An 18,788-nucleotide genomic window follows, 5' to 3' on the forward strand; every position below is an offset into this window, starting at 1 on the left:
GCTCTGGGCTTTCAAAAAAGGTATGTTTGAATCCCGGCCCTTCCGGATCCCGTGTTTGGTCTTACCCTGCTTGACTGGTCACCCCAGTTACTTCCCCAGGGAGCGGTTTCTGCCGCTTTCACGATATTCCAAAAGCACCTTGCCCCTGCTGCCCGCTGTTAAACAATAGGAGAAACAGCAAAATGTAAATGTAGATTCTTTCCTTCCAGAAAGAAGGAATTCCTTCTTCAACTAGTTGCTCCCACATGTGCACAAACATGGAACTCAGTCCTATATACAAGATGACGATTGTGGAACTTTAAGTCCTTACCTTGGGCTAAACACTGAACTAAGCAATGGGAATTAGACCTAGCTGAGCACCCTAACTGAGGCCCAGAGAAGCAAAGTGACTTGCCCAATTCATTTTATTCATGATGAGTATCTATGTATACTTCTATTTATTTATATTGATGCTAATGATGCCTGTCTACTTGTTTTGTTTTGTTGTCTCCATCCTTCTTGACTGTGAACCCATTGTTGGGTAGGGATTGGGATTGTCTCTGTTGACAAATTGTACTTTCCAAGTGCTTAGTACAGTGCTTTGCACACAAAGTAAGCCCTCAATAAATACGATTGAATGAATGAATGAATAAATGAACGGTCACAGAACTGACATGCGGTGGAGGTAGGATTAGAACCCAGGTCCTTCTGACTCCCAGGCCCGGGCTCTGTCCACTAGGGCCATGCTGCTTCTACCCCTCCCTCCGCTCCTCAGAATGCCAGGTGCTGGCTACACAGATGGCCACACGCCACCCTATGTGACTTGCCACCCTCTGGTGGCATGGCCACCCCTGTTGGGATCAACCATTAATCGATGGTACTTATTGAGCGCTTACTCTGAGCAGAGCCCTCTAGTAAGTGTTTGGGAAAGGACATTAGAACAATAGAGCACAGGCCTGGGAGTCAGAAGCACCTGTATATATATATATATATATATATATATATATATGTATGTTTGTACGTATTTATTACTCTATTTATTTATCTTATTTGTACATATTTATTCTATTTAGTTTATGTTGTTAATATGTTTTGTTTTGTTCTCTGTCTCCCCCTTCTAGACTGTGAGTCCACTGTTGGGTAGGGACCGTCTCTATATGTTGCCAACTTGTACTTCCCAAGCGCTTAGTACAGTGCTCTGCACACAATAAGCGCTCAATAAATACGATTGAATGAATGAATGAATGAATGAATGAATGGGCTCTAATTCTGGCTCTGGCACTTACCTGCTGTGTGATTTCCCCTCTCTGGGCCTCAGTTCCCTCATCTGTAAAATGGGGATTCAACACATGGACTTGTATCCAACCTGATCTACACTAGCGTGAAGGACAGTGCCTGATACAGTGATTAGAAATACCAGTTAAAAACTCGTATCATCAAAAAGAGAGAAACTGCTGCCACCTCTAGACTTCTTTTCTCCTCAGAGTCTCCCTCACTTCACCCAAATGACAGAAATGGAGCGGGCAGGGTCTCTGACAACAAAACTTCCCTCGGCATGGCATCCAAAAGCCCTCGGGGGCAGGTGGCTGGGATGATCCCCACCGACCCCCAGATCTCACCATCCATGCAGGGGCATTTTGGGCAAGAGGAAGAGGAGGAGAGAGCAGAGACACACCTGAGCGTGGTGCGGCACGTGGGACACCTGGGCATCACCTACTACGACACGGGTGACCCCATCATCTACTTTATGCCAGATGCCTCAGACCATGAAAATCTCTGACTCCTCCAGCAAGTCATGGATGAGATCGGGCCTTGGTCCATCCTGACCAGCATGAAGCGGGATGAGAACATGACTCGGTTCCTGGAAGGATTGGCTTCCCCAGGTTCTGGCAACAACGAAGTGATGGGAAGACCTGAAGTAGTCCTGTTTCCCAGTGTGGATTGCGGCCTGGAGATCAGAAAGCAGCGCCTGCTCTCTGGCTCCTTCTCCTTCAACACGGAGCCCATGAGCCCCACAGAGAAGATTCTCTTCCTCGCATCCATCGTGCCGTTCGACTGTCCCCTGGCAGTCCGTGCTCTTGGGGGATTGCTAAAGTTCCTGGACCAGAAGAGAATAGGGGTGGAGCTGGAAGAAAGCAGTGGGGTCGTCCCCATCCTTGGCTTCAAGAAGTTTGTCCTGACAAATCTAGTGAGCGTGGATCGGGACACCTACTGTGTGCTGCAGATACTCAAGAGTGAGGCCCATTCATCGGTATACAAGCTGGCCCCAGGCCTGAAGGAGGGACTCAGTATGTTTGGACTCCTGAACAGGTGCCGCTGCAAGTGGGGAGAAAAACAACTCAGGCTGTGGCCGATGCGCCCGACCCGGGACCTGAGTGAGCTGAACGCCCAGCTGGATGGCATCCAGTTCTTTCTGCAGCCCCGGAAACTGGAGATGGCCCAGGCACTCCACGGCCTACTGGGGAACATCAAGAACGTGCCCCTGATCCTCAGACGGATGACACTGTCTCACACCAAGGCCAGAGACTGGCAGGTCCTGTACAAGCCCAGCCCGCACCCTCCGCTCCTCTGCCGCTAATCTCGTCACCGAGCCTTGTTCTCACCCGTCCCGCCGTCGACCCCCAGCCCACATCCTCCCCCTGGCCTGGAATGCCCTCCCTCCGCACATCCACCAAGCTAGCTCTCTTCCTCCCTTCAAAGCCCTACTGAGCGCTCACCTCCTCCAGGAGGCCTTCCCAGACTGAACCCCCTCCTTCCTCTTCCCCCTACTCCCCCTCCCCGTCCCCCCCGCCTTATCTCCTTCCCCTCCCCACAGCACCTGTATATATGCATATATGTTTGTACATATTTATTACTCTATTTATTTATTTTACTTGTACATATTTATTCTATTTATTTTATTTGGTTTACATGTTTTGTTTTGTTGTCTGTCTCCCCCTTCTAGACTGTGAGCCCGCTGTTGGGTAGGGACCGTCTCTATATGTTGCTAACTTGTAGTTCCCAAGCGCTTAGTACAGTGCTCTGCACACAGTAAGCGCTCAATAAATACGATTGAATGAATGAATGAATGATGATGATGATGATGATGGAATGTGTTAAGCGCTTACTACGTGCCAGGCACAGAACTAACCGCTGGGATGGATTCAAGCAAACCCAGTTGGACACAGTCACCGTCCCGTGTGGGGCTCCCAGTCTCAATCCCCATTTTACAGATGAGGTGAGGCACAGAAATGTGAAGTGACTTGCCCAGGGTCACACGGCAGACAAGCGGTAGAACTGGGATAAAAACCCATGACCTTCCGACTCCTAGGCCCGTTGCTCTATCCGCTATGTCATGCTGCTTCCCCAGCATGCTGGACCTCTAATTCCAGTCACTGGCCTGCTCTGTGTGACTTTGGACAACTCTTCTCATTGCCTTAGTTTCTTCCTCTGTAAAATGGTGATTAAATACCTTTTCTTCTTCCCTATTAATTAATGAATGTGGCTTTAATTATGGTGCTTGTTAAGCACTTACTATGTGCCACGCACTGTTCTAAGCATTGTGGTAGATATGAGGTCATAGTAATAAGAAGAAGAATAGTATTTGTTTAGCGCGTACCATGTGCCAAGCACTTTTCTAAGCACTGGGGGTGGGGGGATACAAGGTAATCAGGTTGTCCCATATGGGGCTCACAGTCTTCATCCCCATTTTACAGATGAGGTAACAGGCCCAGATACGTTAAGTGACTTGCCCAAAGTCACACAGCTGACAAGTGGCGGAGCCAGGATGAGAACCCATGACCTCTGACTCCCAAGCCCGCGCTCTTTCCATTCATTCGTTCATTCAACCATATTTACTGAGCGCTTATTGTGTGCAGAGCACTGTACTAAGTGCTTGGGAAGTACAAGTCGGCAACATATAGAGACGGTCGCAACCCAACAACGGGCTCACAGTCTAGAAGGGGGAAATGTATCAAGCACTGTTCTAAGCCCTGGGGGAGCTACAAGTTAATCAGTCCAGCTACAGTCTCAGTCCCACACGGGGCTCACAGTCCAGTAGGAGGGAGAACAAGTATTGAATCCCCATTTAGCAGCATGGACTAGGGAATAGAGCACGGGCCTGGGACTCAGAAGGTCTGGATTCTAATCCTAGCTCCGCCACTTTCAGTCATTCATTCAATCATATTTATTCAGCGCTTACTGTGTGCAGAGCCCTGTGCTAAGCACTTGGGAAGTACAAGTCAGCAACATATAGAGACTGTCCCTACCCAACAACGGGCTCACGGTCTAGAAGGGGGAGAAAGGGAACAGAACAAAACATGTAGACAGGTGTCAAAACCGTCAGAATAAATAGAATTACAGCTACATGCAGATCATGAATTAGAGTAGCAAATATGTACAAGTAAAATAAATAGAGTATTAAATATGTACAAATATATAGAAATGCTGTGGGGAGGGGAAGGCGGTAGGGCAGAGGGAGGGGAGGAGAAGAGGAAAAAGGGGGCTCAGTCTGGGAAGGCCTCCCGGAAGAGGTGAGCTCTCAGAAGGGCTTTGAAGGGAGGAAGAGAGCTAGTTTGGCGGATGTGTGGAGGGTGGGCATTCCAGGCCAGGGGAAGGACGTGGGCCAAGGGTCGATGGCGGGACAGGCGAGAACAAGGCACAGTGAGGAGGTTAGTGGCAGAAGAGTGGAGGGTGCGGGCAGGGCTGTAGAAGGAGGGTAAGAGGGGGCGAGGTGATGGAGAGCCTTGAAGCCAAGAATGGGAAGTTTTTGCTTGATGTCACCCAGCCTGCTGGATGACCCCGGGCAAGTTACTTGACTTCTCTTGGCCTCAGTTCCCTCATCTGTAAAACAGGGATTAAGATCGTGAGACCTGAGAAGCAGCGTGGCTCAGTGGAAAGAGCCCGGGCCTTGGAGTCAGAGGTCATGGGTTCAAATCCCGGCTCCGCCAATTGTCAGCTGTGTGACTTTGGGCAAGTCACTTAACTTCTCTGTGCCTCAGTTCCCTCATCTGTAAAATGGCGATTAAGACTGTGAGCCCCCCGTGGGACTACCTGATCACCTTGTAACCTCCCCAGCGCTTAGAGCAGTGCTTTGCACATAGTAAGCGCTTAATAAATGCCATCATTATTCATTATTTATCGTGAGCCCCACGAGAGGGACACGGACTGTGTCCAACCCTATTTGCCTGAAGCAGATACAGGGACATCAGCTCCAGCGCTTAGGTACAGAGCCTGGCACATAGTAGGCACTTCACAAATGCCACAATTATTGCGGTTATTATTATTATTATTATTTAGCAGTTGAGGAAACAAGGTCAAACAGCAGGCAATGGTGAAAGTGGGATTAGAACCCAGGCCCGTGCTCTATCCACCGGGTCACACTGGGAAGCAGCATGGCCTAGGGGCTAGAGCCCAGGCCTGGGAATCAGAAGGACCTGGGTTCCACTTGCCTGCTGGGTGACCTTGGGCAAGTCATTTCACTTATCTGGGCCTCAGTGACCTCATCTGTAAAATGGGAATTGGGACTGTGAGTCACATGTGGGACAAGGACTGTGTCCAACCCCCAGTTAGCTTGCACCTACCCCAGTGCTTAGTACAGTACCTGGCACATGGTAAGCACCGAACAAATACCACAGTCATCATTAGTATTATCACCAAGGCTTGGCACCCTCCAGATGACGCTGCCTGCCCTGCTGCCCTCCCCCAAGGGGACCTCATCTATTTCCACTGACCCCGTCTCCCAGGAAAATCGAGAGGTCAGAAGTGCTCCGCCCCTGCCCAGTTAGCACATAGTAAGTGCTAAATAAATGCCATCATTACTATTATTATCTCCTTCTCACCTTCGAAGGTTGGACATGGTCTCCATCCCACATGGGGCTCACAGTCTTGATCCCCATAACAATAATAATAATAATGATAGCATTTATTAAGCGCTTACTATGTGCAATGCACTGATCTAAGCGCTGGGGAGGTGACACGGTCATCAGATTGTCCCACGGGGGGCTCACAGTCTTCATCCCCATTGTACAGATGAGGGAACCGAGGCACAGAGAAGTTAAGTGACTTGCCCAAAGTCACACAGCTGGCAATTGGGGGAGCCAGGATTCGAACCCATGACCTCTGACTCCAAAGCCCGGGTTCTTTCCACTGAGCCACGCTGCTTCTCAATAATAATGATGATGGTGCTACTGGCTAAGCACTTACAATGGGCCAGGCACCGCACTGAGCACTGGGTGGATACAGGCAAATCAAGTTGGACATGGTCCCTGTCCCACTTGGGGCTCCCGATCTTAATCCCCATTTTACAGATGAGGGAACTGAGGCCCAGAGTAGTGAAGTGACTTGCCCAAGGTAAAACAGCCAACAAGTGGCCGAGCTGGGATCAGAACACAGGTTCTTCTGACTCCCAGGCCTGTGAGCTATCCACTTGCCTGCTGTGTGACCTTGGCCAAGTCACTACATTTCTCTGCCTCGGTTTCCTCACCTATCAAATGGGGATGACATGAGATGAGGAGGAGGCAGGAGAGGGCAGGGGACAGGGTGAGGATGAAGGGCGGGGGTGCCCATGATGGAGTGAGGGGCTGCATGGGTCACAGCAACATGGAGGTTTTTGAGAGGAGGGCATCGGACGGCTGGGAGACAGGTCAGCTTGGCAGGCAGCAATCGGAAAGTGGGTAACTGTATTTGGGCAGCGACTTGGGGAAGATAGGTTGGCCAACAAGGAGGAGAGAGAAAAACCCACCTCTCTATGGGCAAAAAATGCCCCAAGGTCACATGAGATGAGATCTCTATAGTCCCACTCGTGCGTACTGCTCTTTTTAGCTGGGCTCCTGAGCACCAGGAAAATCTCTCCATCAGTAGCAGCGTGGCCTAGTAGGAAGAGAAGCAGCGTAGTCTAGTGGACAGAGCACAGGCCTGGGAGTCGGAAGGACCTGGCACAGGGGTAGATTCAAACTACCAGGTTGGTCACGGTACATGTCCCACATGGGGTTCACAGTGTCCAAATTACAGATGAGGTAACTGAGGCTCAGAGAAGGTAAGTGACTTCCCCAAGGTCCCGCAGCAGACCAGTGGCAGAGCTGGGACTAGAACCCAGGTCCTTCTGACTCCCAGGCCCGTGTTCCATCCACTAGGCCGGGCAGCTGCTTTGAACAGTGCTTGGCACACAGTAAGAGCTTAACATATACCATCAGTATTATTACTAGCTGAGCAGATAATGTTAGTTACTATTAACGCCACCTCTGATTTTAGATTGTAAGCTCGTACACTAGACTGTGAGCTCATTATGGGCAGAGAACGTGTCTGCTGAGTCTGTTGGATTGTACTTTCCCAAGTGGTTAGTACAGTACTCTGCACATAGAAAGTGCTCGATACATTCCATTGACTGACTGTTCGACAGTACGATTTAAACACCTCCCCCACGACCTCGGAGAGGAGGATTCTGCACAGAATAACCTTTTGCCAGGTGACCCCTGGCTTGGGTGTTAGGCTTGGGTCGGATCAAGCCACTGGCAACAGTTCTTGTCCTCGGGCGCCGGGTGGAGATTCACGGGGTAGAACCAGGACCTACTGGCAGGTGGCGCCCGAGGCTCGGGAAAGGCCAGCAAGGCTCAATCATCATCATCATCATCATCATCAATCGTATTTATTGAGCGCTTACTATGTGCAGAGCACTGTACTAAGCGCTTGGGAAGTACAAATTGGCAACATATAGAGACAGTCCCTACCCAACAGTGGGCTCACAGTCTAAAAGGGGGAGACAGAGAACAAAACCAAACATACTAACAAAATAAAATAGAATAGATATGTACAAATAAATTAAATAAATAAATAAATAGAGTAAAAAAATATGTACAAACATATATACATATATACAGGTGCTGTGGGGAAGGGAGGGAGGTAAGATGGGGGGATGGAGAGGGGGACGAGGGGGAGAGGAAGGAAGGGGCTCAGTCTGGGAAGGCCTCCTGGAGGAGGTGAGCTCTCAGCAGGGCCTTGAAGGGAGGAAGAGAGCTAGCTTGGCGGATGGGCAGAGGGAGGGCATTCCAGGCCCGGGGGATGACGTGGGCCGGGGGTCGATGGCGGGACAGGCGAGAGCGAGGTACGGTGAGGAGATCAGTGGTGGAGGAGCGGAGGGTGCGGACTGGGCTGTAGAAGGAGAGAAGGGAGGTGAGGTAGGAGGGGGCGAGGTGATGGAGAGCCTTGAAGCCCAGGGGGAGGAGTTTCTGCCTGATGCGCAGATTGATTGGTAGCCACTGGAGATTTTTGAGGAGGGGAGTGATATGCCCAGAGCGTTTCTGGACAAAGATAATCCGGGCAGCAGCATGAAGTATGGATTGAAGTGGAGAGAGACACAAGGATGGGAGATCAGAGAGAAGGCTGATGCAGTAGTCCAGACGGGATAGGATGAGAGCTTGAATGAGCAGGGTAGCGGTTGGGATGGAGAGGAAAGGGCGGATCTTGGCAATGTTGTGGAGCTGAGACCGGCAGGTTTTGGTCACGGCTTGGATGTGAGGGGTGAATGAGAGAGCGGAGTCGAGGATGACACCAAGGTTGCGGGCTTGTGAGACGGGAAGGATGGTAGTGCCGTCAACAGAGATGGGAAAGTCAGGGAGAGGGCAAGGTTTGGGAGGGAAGACAAGGAGTTCAGTCTTCGACATGTTGAGCTTTAGGTGGCGGGCAGACATCCAAATGGAGATGTCCTGAAGGCAGGAGGAGATGCGAGCCTGGAGAGAGGGGGAGAGAGCAGGGGCAGAGATGTAGATCTGGGTGTCATCAGCGTAGAGATGATAGTTGAAGCCGTGGGAGCGAATGAGGTCACCAAGGGAGTGCGTGTAGATCGAGAACAGAAGGGGACCAAGCACTGAACCTTGGGGAACCCCCACAGTGAGAGAATGGGAGGGGGAGGAGGAGCCTGCAAAAGAGACTGAGAAAGAACGACCGGAGAGGTAAGAGGAGAACCAGGAGAGGACGGAGTCTGTGAAGCCAAGGTCAGATAGCGTGTTGAGAAGAAGGGGGTGGTCCACAGTGTCAAAGGCAGCTGAGAGGTCGAGGAGGATTAGGACAGAGTAGGAGCCGTTGGATTTGGCAAGCAGGAGGTCATTGGTGACCTTTGAGAGGGCAGTTTCAATCTCAGCCAATTCCTCCAGAAGCCAACAAGGATCGATCAACCGATCCATCCATTAATCGTATTCATTGAACGCTTCCAGTGTGCACAACACTGTGCTAAGGGCTTGGGAGAGTACACTACAACAGAGTTGGTCAATACGTTCCCTGCCCATAACCACCTTACAGTCAGTCTGTCAGTCAATGGTATTTATTGAGAACTTACTGAGTGCTGAGCACTGTCCTAAGCTCTCGGGAGAGTACACTATACCTGAATCAGTAGACATGTTCCCTGCCCACAATGAGCTTGCAGTCTAGAGAGGGAGTCAGTCAACTGTATTGATTGAGCGCTTCTCCCCCTACTAGACTGTGAGCCCACTGTTGGGTAGGGACTGTCTCTATATGTTGCCAACGTGTACTTCCCAAGCGCTTAGTACAGTGCTCTGCACACAGTAAGCGCTCAATAAATACGATTGATTGATTGATTACTGTGCAGAACATTGTACTAAACTCTAGGGAGAGGACGAGTTAGTAGACACATTCCCTGCCCACACGGGAGCTTACAGTCTAGAGGGGAAGACAGACATTAAAGTAAATTACAGATATACACATAATCAATCAATCCATCAATGGAATTCATTGAGCGCTTGCCCTGTGCTGAGCACCACACTAAGCACTCGGGAGCGGACCATACGACAGAATCAGCGGATACGTTCCCCGCCCAAGGCGCCTCCAGTCTAGAGGGGGAGATGTAAATCAATGTAAATAAATAATTACTAATATTCAATTTTTAAAAGTGCAGTGGGGCTGAGGGTGGGGCGGCGCAAATAAAGTCCTCTAGACTGTAAGCTGGATCTCAAATTTCTGAATCGCGGTTTTGCCCGAATCTCAACTTGCTACCAAATAGAGTAATAAATATGTACAACCGTATATACATATATACAGGTGCTGTGGGGAAGGGAAGGAGGTAAGACGGGGGGATGGAGAGGGGGACGAGGGGGAGAGGAAAGAAGGGGCTCAGTCTGGGAAGGCCTCCTGGAGGAGGTGAGCTCTCAGCAGGGCCTTGAAGGGAGGAAGAGAGCTAGCTTGGCGGATGGGCAGAGGGAGGGCATTCCAGGCCCGGGGGATGACGTGGGCCGGGGGTCGATGGCGGGACAGGCGAGAGCGAGGTACAGTGAGGAGATTAGTGGTGGAGGAGCGGAGGGTGCGGGCTGGGCAGTAGAAGGAGAGAAGGGAGGTGAGGTAGGAGGGGGCGAGGTGATGGACAGCCTTGAAGCCCAGGGTGAGGAGTTTCTGCTTGATGCGCAGATTGATCGGTAGCCATTGGAGGTTTTTGAGGAGGGGAGTAATATGTCCAGAGCGTTTCTGGACAAAGATAATCCGGGCAGCAGCATGAAGTATGGATTGAAGTGGAGAGAGACACGAGGATGGGAGATCAGAGAGAAGGCTAGTGCAGTAGTCCAGACGGGATAGGATGAGAGCTTGAATTAGCAGGGTAGCGGTTTGGATGGAGAGGAAGGGGCGGATCTTGGCAATGTTGCGGAGCTGAGACCGGCAGGTTTTGGTGACGGCTTGGATGTGAGGGGTGAATGAGAGAGCGGAGTCGAGGATGACACCAAGGTTGCGGGCTTGTGAGACGGGAAGGATGGTAGTGCCGTCAACAGAGATGGGAAAGTCAGGGAGAGGACAAGGTTTGGGAGGGAAGACAAGGAGCTCAGTCTTCGACATGTTGAGCTTTAGGTGGCGGGCGGACATCCAGATGGAGATGTCCTGAAGGCAGGAGGAGATGCGAGCCTGGAGGGAGGGGGAGAGAGCAGGGGCAGAGATGTAGATCTGGGTGTCATCAGCGTAGAGATGATAGTTGAAGCCGTGGGAGCGAATGAGGTCACCAAGGGAGTGATCCAAATCGATGAGTCAAAACTTGAGAAGCCAGAGACAGGGGGATGGCAAATGAGTCGCTCTCCTTCCTCCTCCCCGCTGGGGTTTTGGGAATCAAAAAGTCCGGCTTGTCAGGACAATGCTGGTTTAGAAATGCCCAGATGCGGAGAGTGTCATTCCAAATGGAGTCGCCACGGGCCTGAGAGTCAAAAGGACCTGGGTTCTAATCTTGGCACTGCCACTTGTCTGTTGCCATTTGACATTGGGCAAGTCACTTCACTTCTCTGGCCCTCACTTCCCTCATCTGGAAAATGGGGATGAAGACTGTGAGCCCCATGGGGGACAGGGACCGTGTCCAACATGATTAGCTTGGATCTACCCCAGAGCTCAGTACAGTGCCTGGCATAGTAAGCGATCAGCTTTGGATCTACCTCAGTGCCTAGTACAGTGCCTGGGCTCAGAGCAAGTTGGTGTCATCCTCGACTCTGCTCTTTCGTTCACCCCTCACATCCAATCCGTCACCAAAAGCTGCCTGTCTCACCTCCGCAACATCGCCAAGATCCGCCCTTCCCTCTCCATACAAACTGCTACCTTGCTGGTTCAATCTCTCATCTTATCCCGACTGGATTACTGCATCAGCCTCCTCTCTGATCTCCCATCCTCCTGTCTCTCACCACTTCAGTCTGTAATTCACGCTGCGGCCCGGATCATCTTTGTTGTAAGCGCTTAACAAGTACCATCATGATGACTGCATGTAGAGCTCTGTACTAAGCACCTGGGAGGGGACAGTAGAACAGAATTGGTAGAGATGTTCCCGGGCACCAGATCGTATGGCTCCGGGGGTCCCTTGTCCCCCAGGCCATCCCACCATTCCAAGTAACTGGGACTCTCAGCAGCCACTGCTGTGTGGGGAAAAGCTTCTGCCCTTGATGCGCTCTCTTCCCCGCTCCTTGCTCCAGATCAAAAGTCCGTGGGAGTCTCAGGGCGAACAGAATTGTGCCACCCCTGCTCTGCCTGCAGGAATGGACGCGCCCTCAAGTCACTGGCACTCCCCAGCTCCAGCGTGTCCCCGGCCCCTGCTTCTCCATCTTCCACTGGTAGGGAAGAGGGCGTTTTCCTTTGGGGGGAGGGGTTGTGGGGAATAGAGCGGGTGGAGCTGATCCGCTCACTCTTGCTCAAGGAGGGCTTGGAGAGAGTTGGAGGAGGCAGCACAGCCTAGCAGATACAGCCTGGGCCTGGGAGTTGGAAAGAGCTGGATTCTAATGCCAACGTTGCCACTTAGGGGACCTTGGGCAAGTCACTTCCATTTTTTGAATGGTATCTGTTAAAGCGCTTATCATGTACCAGGCACTATACTAAGTGCTGGGGTAGAAGCACCACTGTCAGGTTGGACACAGACCACTGTCCCACATGGGGGCTCACAGTCTTCATCCCCATTTTCCAGATGAGGGAACTAAGGCCCAGAGAATTAAACTGACCCACCCAAGCTCACGGAGCGGACAAGTGGCAAAGTTAGGATTGGAATCCAGGTCCTTCTGACTCCCAGGCTCGTGCTCTATTCACTAAGCCAAACTGCTTCACTTCCTTTGTCTAGAAAATGGGGATTAAGACTGTGAAACCCATGTGGGACAGGGACTGTGTCCAACCCGATTTGCTTGTATCCACCCCAACGCTTAGTACACTGCCTGGCACATAGGAAGCACTTAACAAATGCCATTATTATTATTAGATAATAATAATAATAATTAATAATAATAATAATGATAATGATAATAATAATAATAATAATAATAATAATGGAGAACCCATACAGCCCCAGACAGATACATCCTCATGAGGTACTGGAGCGTGAGAACACGAGGGCCTGGAATCCCCTCCCTTTTGATAACTGAAAGACTATTACTCTCCCCACCCTCTCAGCCTTATTGATGGCACATCTCCATATCCAAGAGGCCTTCCCTCACTAAGCCCTCATTTCCTCCTCTCCCACTCCCTTTTGGGGCACCCCGACTTGTTCGCCTTATTCACCACCCCCACCCCCAGTGCCACAGCGCTTATGTACATAGCTCTAATTTTATTTATTTCTATGAATGTCCGTCTCCTTCTCCAGACTGTCAGCGCACTGTGGGAAGGGAACGTGTCTGTTATGTTGTTATATTTTACTCTCCCATGCACTTAGTACTATGCCCTGCACATAGTAAGGACTCAGATAGGATTGATCGATCGATTAACACAGCGAAGAAACGTGTCCACTAATGCATCCGAGGCTTACGCCCAAAGGCCTTTCTATCACAAAATTTTGCTATTTTGCTATTAGTGTTATTTGGCCTTAAGTCCCAAAGCCTTCCTAATGCAAAATCTTGAAATTCCGGCATTAGGGTTAGTTAGTTCTTTGGTCCCAAAGCCTTCTTAACACAATATCTTGTTATTAGTCAAAAGACAATGGGCCTGGGAGTCAGAGGACCTGGGTTCTGACCCCGGCTCCTCCACTTGTCTTCTGCGGGACCTTGGGCGAGCCACCTCACTTCTCGGGGCCTCAGTTCCCTCATCACCAAAATGGGGATTCAAAACCCGTTCTCCCTCATTCAATCGATCGGTCATATTTATTGAGCGCCGACTGCATGCAGAGCACTGTACTAAGCGCTTGGGAGAATACAGTATAACAAACACATTCACCGCCCACAGCGCCTACATAGAAGGTGAGCTCCATGTGGATCCCGATGATCTTGGTTCTACCCCAATGCTTAGTACAGGTAGGCGGTAGGTGACCTTGGGCAAGTCACTTCACTTCTCTGGGCCTCAGTTCCCTCATCCGTGAAATGGTGATGAAGACAGTGGGCCCCAGATGGGACAGGGACTGAGTCTAATGTTATTAGCTGGTTTCTAACCCAGCGATTAGTACAGTGCCTGGCACAGGGTAAGCACAAAAAATTCCTACAGGTAACAGTGCCTGACCAGGTGTGCTGAAATGCCGGACAGGTGGGCCGAACACATTTGACACAGTTCTCGGCTGCCCGTCGATGGTCTATACGTGGCGAGGCCTAGTAGATAGAGCCCGGGCTTGAAAGTCAGAAGGAAATTTGTTCTCTTCAGAACCGGCTCGGTGCTGCCACTTGTCAGCTGTGTGTCCTTGGGCAAGTCGCTTCACTTCTCAGAGACCTCATCTGTAAAATGGGGATTAAGATTGTGAGCCCCATGTGGGAAAGGGACTGTGTCAAACCTGATTATCTTCTATCGACCCCAGAGCGCAGAACACTGCCTCGCACAAAGTAAACACTTAACAAATACCATTTTTCAAAAAAGCCAATGAAAAAGTCTCTCAGCAGTTCCTCTTCTCCCTCCATCCCTTAACTTGTTTGTGTCCCTTGAGGTTCTCTTTTGAAACCCTTTCTATCTTACTGTACACTCACTCCCTCGGGGAGCTCATTCAATTCCATGGCTTTAATCATCGCTGTTCCAGGTGAGAGTTTTGGAAAATACCCTGGGCGGTAGAGAGACCAGAGGCAGAGAGGCCAGTGAGGAGAAAGATAGGGTAGTCAAGCCAGGAAGGGACAATATTCGCGGGACTTGGTGCGCTGTCAGGAGATGGATTTTGTAAAATGCCTCGAGCTTCTTGGTAGAGAGCCACAGAACGCAGCCAAACCTTGAATGCCCATATTGTTGGCCAGAAGCAGCACGGCTCAGTGGATAGAACCCGGGTATGAGAGTCAGAAGGACCTGGATTCTAATCCCTGCTCTGCCACTTGCCTGCTGGGGAACTTTGGGCAAATCCCTTCACTTCTCTAGGTTTTAATTCCATCTCCTGGAAAATGGGGCTTAAGGCTGTGTGGGATGTGGCCTGTGTCCAACCTGATTAGCTTGTATCTACCCCAGCACTTAGTACAGTGCCTGGCACATGAGCACTTAACAAATGCCATAAAAAAAGACAAGGGTAGCCACAATTTTGTAAGCTCATTGTTGATAGGAAATGTATCCATTTGTTGTTGTTTTGTAGTGTCCCAAGTGCTTAGTGCGGTACTGTGCACCCAGTAAGTGCCCAATAAATACAATTGAATGAATGACTTAATGAACATCAATGGATAAGCCCATTTGGTCCTATTCCTTCTCCTGTGCCTCCTAAAATCTTTCTAGTCAATGGAAACATGGACTAATTTGAATATCCCCACCTCTCCCTGCCTGAGTGCACTTATCATAATAATAATCATAATGGCATTTATTAAGCGCTTACTATGTGTAAAGCACTGTTCTAAGCGCTGGGGGGATACAAGGTGATCAGGTTGCCCCACAGGGGGCTCACAGTCGATCCCCATTTTACAGATGAGGTAACTGAGGCACAGAGAAGTTAAGTGACTTGCCCAAGGTCTCACAGCTGGCAATTGGTGGAGCCAGGATTTGAACCCATGACCACTGACTCCAAAGCCCGTGCTCTTTCCATTGAGTCACGCTGCTTCTCTTATCTTTCGAGAGATCCTGCCTCCTTAGTCCAAAAGCTCCTCAAAGACCAAGAGGTGTCTTTTAAAAAAAAGATCCGTTTTTTTTATGTTCCCAGCCACCTAGTAGAATGCTCTCTCTGCATAAAGCAGGCATTCAATCAGTGCTGCTGGGGATGATGATGGGATAAACCCCAATTTTCTTAATCTCTAGCTCCCTTCGGCATGGCTCCAACTTGCTTCCTTTACTCTTCCCTGCTCCCCACCCACTCCTACAGTAGTTATGCAGATATTTGTATTGAGGTCTGCCTCCCACCCTCTAGACTTTGTGCTCATTGTGGGCAGGGATTGTCACTGTTTATTGCTGTATTGTTTCTTCACAAGCACTTAGTACAAGCGCTCCTTACCTTCCCTCCCAAACCCTGTCCTCTCCCGGAGTTTCCCATCACTGTAGAGGGCACAACCATCCTTGGGTGTCATCCTTGACTCTGCCCTCTCATTCACCCCACATAGCCAATCTGTCACCAAATCCTATCCGTCTCACCTTCACAACAACGCCAGGATCTGCCCTGTCCATCCAAACCGCTACCACATTAGTACAGTCACTCACTCTATCCCACCAAGATTACTGCATCAGCCTCCTTTCTGACTTCCCAACTTCCTGCCTCTCCCCACTTCAGTCCGTACTTCACTCCACTGCCTGGATTATCTTTCTTACAGAAATGTTCAGGACATGGCATCTACCTCCTCAAAAATCTCCAGTGGTTGCCTATCAACCTCTAGATCGAACAAAAACTCCTCCCTATTGGCTTCAAAACTCTATCCCCTTGCCCCTTCTTAGCCTCACTTCCCTTCTCTCCTTCTGCAGCCCAGCCTGCACACTCCATTCCTCTGGTGCTAACCTTCTCACTGTGCCTCCATCTCACCTGTAGCACCGCCGACCCCTGGCCCACGTCCTACCTCCGGTCTGGAATGCCCTCCTTCCTCAAATCCACCAAACAATCAGTCTTCCCCCATTCAAAACCCTGCTGAAGGCTCACCTCCTCCAAGAGGCCTTCCCAAACTAAGCCCCCTTCTCCTTGGCTCCCCCTCCCTTCCACATCACCGAGTCGCTCCCTTTGCTCTTCCCCCTTGCCCCCGGCCCCACAGCACTTATGCATATATGTATGAGTCTACAATTCTATTTATTTATATGGCTGCCTCTTTACTTGTTTTGATGTCTGGCTCTCCATCTGTTGTTGCAGGGATTGTCTCTATTGCTGTATTGTCATTTCCAAGAGCTTAGTACAGTGCTCTGCACACAGTAAGCACTTCATAAATAGGATTGAATCAGTGAATGAATGAATCATTCAATCAAAGGCATTTAATGAGTGAATACTGTGCATGTAGGGCACTGGACTAAGAGCTTGGGAAAGTACAGTACAGCAGAGTTGGTAGACATATTCCCGGTCCACTGGGAGTCTACAGTCTGCAGACAAGAGAATAACAAACACTTGGCGATATTTACTGGGGAGTTCATGGCACTATTCTCAATATTTCAAACAGGAGAAGGAGCATGGCCAAGTGGACTGTAGCACAGGCCTGGGAGTCAGAAGGGCCTGATTTGTAATCCTGGTTCTACAGCTTGTCTGCTGGGTGACCTTAAGCAAGTCACTTCACTTCTCTGGGCCTCACTGACCTCATCTGTAAAATGGGGATGAAGACTGTGAGCCCCATGTGGGACAGGGACTGTGTCCCATCTGAATGACTTGTATCTACCCCAGTCCTCAGTACAGTGCCTGGAACATAGTAGATACTTAATGAATTCCATTGGAGAAAAAAAGTAAGAAAATGGTGTGGATGCAGGCAGCCAGAAGGAGACCGATGAGCTCCCAGGTGACAGAGGTAAAAATGGAGGTAAAACAATCCTCTCTCTACAGTTCTTATCTTCCAGTATAATTACTACAGTATCCCATTTGATTGGCAGTGTCGTAAACACCACAAGATTGAGAATACATAGGTGCAGATAGGATCGGCGATCTCGTATTCTGGCTAAAAGGAAACAAAAGTTTCGTGATTTTTTAATGGTACAGAAACAGAATTTTGGGCCAAGACAAACACTTAAAAGACACAAGGTAGGAATATAAAATTTCCTCCCCGTTATCTCCAGGGAGCTGTAATTAAGGGAATATATCTATACTGAGTTGGATATATCCTTACCCAAATCAGCCCGGAGGGAACTTTGAGAGGTCATCTAGGATACTGCACTGCCTCCAGGCAGGGCTACTTTTAAACCATCCCGGACAAACAACATCAAACCCTTCTTTAAAAGATCTCTAAAGGCTCTTCCATTGATTTCTTTGCTGATGCTTCAGTAATTATTGTGGCATTTGTTTAGCCCTTACTATGTGCCAGGCTCTGCAGTATGAGCTGGGGTAGATAAAAGCTAATCCAGTTGGACAGAGTCCCCGTCCCATGTGGGACTCCCAATCTTAATCCCCATTTTCCAGATGAGATCACAGAGGCCCAGAGAGATGAAGAGACATGCCCAAGGTCATACCGTGGACAGGTGGCGGAGACGGGATCGGAATCCAGTTCCTTTGAGTCCCAAGCCCGTGTACTTTCCGCTGGGCCATGCGTTTCAATGGGTCTCCACCCAGTCAAAAATCTTCCTTATGGCTTCAATTTAGAACAGTGCTTGACACATAGGAAGTGCCGAACAAATACCACAATTATTAATTTTTATCATTTTCTATCAAATTCTATTTTCTATCAAATATCCCTGATAATTGTTGGGATTTTTTGGTTCCTATTTGTTTCTAATAATATTTTTTAAGCACTTACTATGTGTCAAGCACTGTTCTAAGCACTGGAGTTATCAAGTCGGATACAATCCTTGTCCCACATGGGGTTCAAAGTCTAAGTAGGAGGGAATAGGGTTTAATCCCCATTTTACAGCTGAGGAAACTGAGGCCCAGAGAAGTGAAGTGACTTGTCCAAGGTCACACAGCAGGCGACCGGCAGAGCTGGGTTTAGGATGCAGTACTCTGAATCCTAGGCCCTTAATCAATCCACTAGGCCACACTGCTCCACAACATTTCATGAGATGATTATCAGATTTCAAGAACAACTCATGACCATCACTCATATAATATTCCTTCACACCCTTGGGTTCCATGATTAAAGCCTCTCACATTCTCCAAGCAACGAAACCCCAGTTTTTAATCTTTCCTCCGAGTTATTTTAAGCAGTTCTATCTTTCTCTTTTGGTTCCTCTAAATTCTGCATACCGCACCTCAGATTTGGGGTTCCTCAGAGAACTATGTTCCCAGAGAAAGGTCTGATCGATGCCGATTACAAAGGGGGAAGGAACATAGGCAGGAGAAGCGGCATGGCCTAGTCGATAGAGCTTTGGCCTGGGAGCCAGAAGGACCTGGA

The 18,788-nt window shown here is 49.6% G+C and overlaps 1 pseudogene; it reads left to right on the plus strand.

Moving 5' to 3' along the window:
* Positions 1–18,788, plus strand: part of LOC119923744 — a 29,419-nt pseudogene that overhangs the window by 2,566 nt on the left and 8,065 nt on the right.

Source organism: Tachyglossus aculeatus, unplaced genomic scaffold, assembly GCF_015852505.1.
Source record: "Tachyglossus aculeatus isolate mTacAcu1 unplaced genomic scaffold, mTacAcu1.pri scaffold_238_arrow_ctg1, whole genome shotgun sequence".
Taxonomy (NCBI): domain Eukaryota; kingdom Metazoa; phylum Chordata; class Mammalia; order Monotremata; family Tachyglossidae; genus Tachyglossus; species Tachyglossus aculeatus.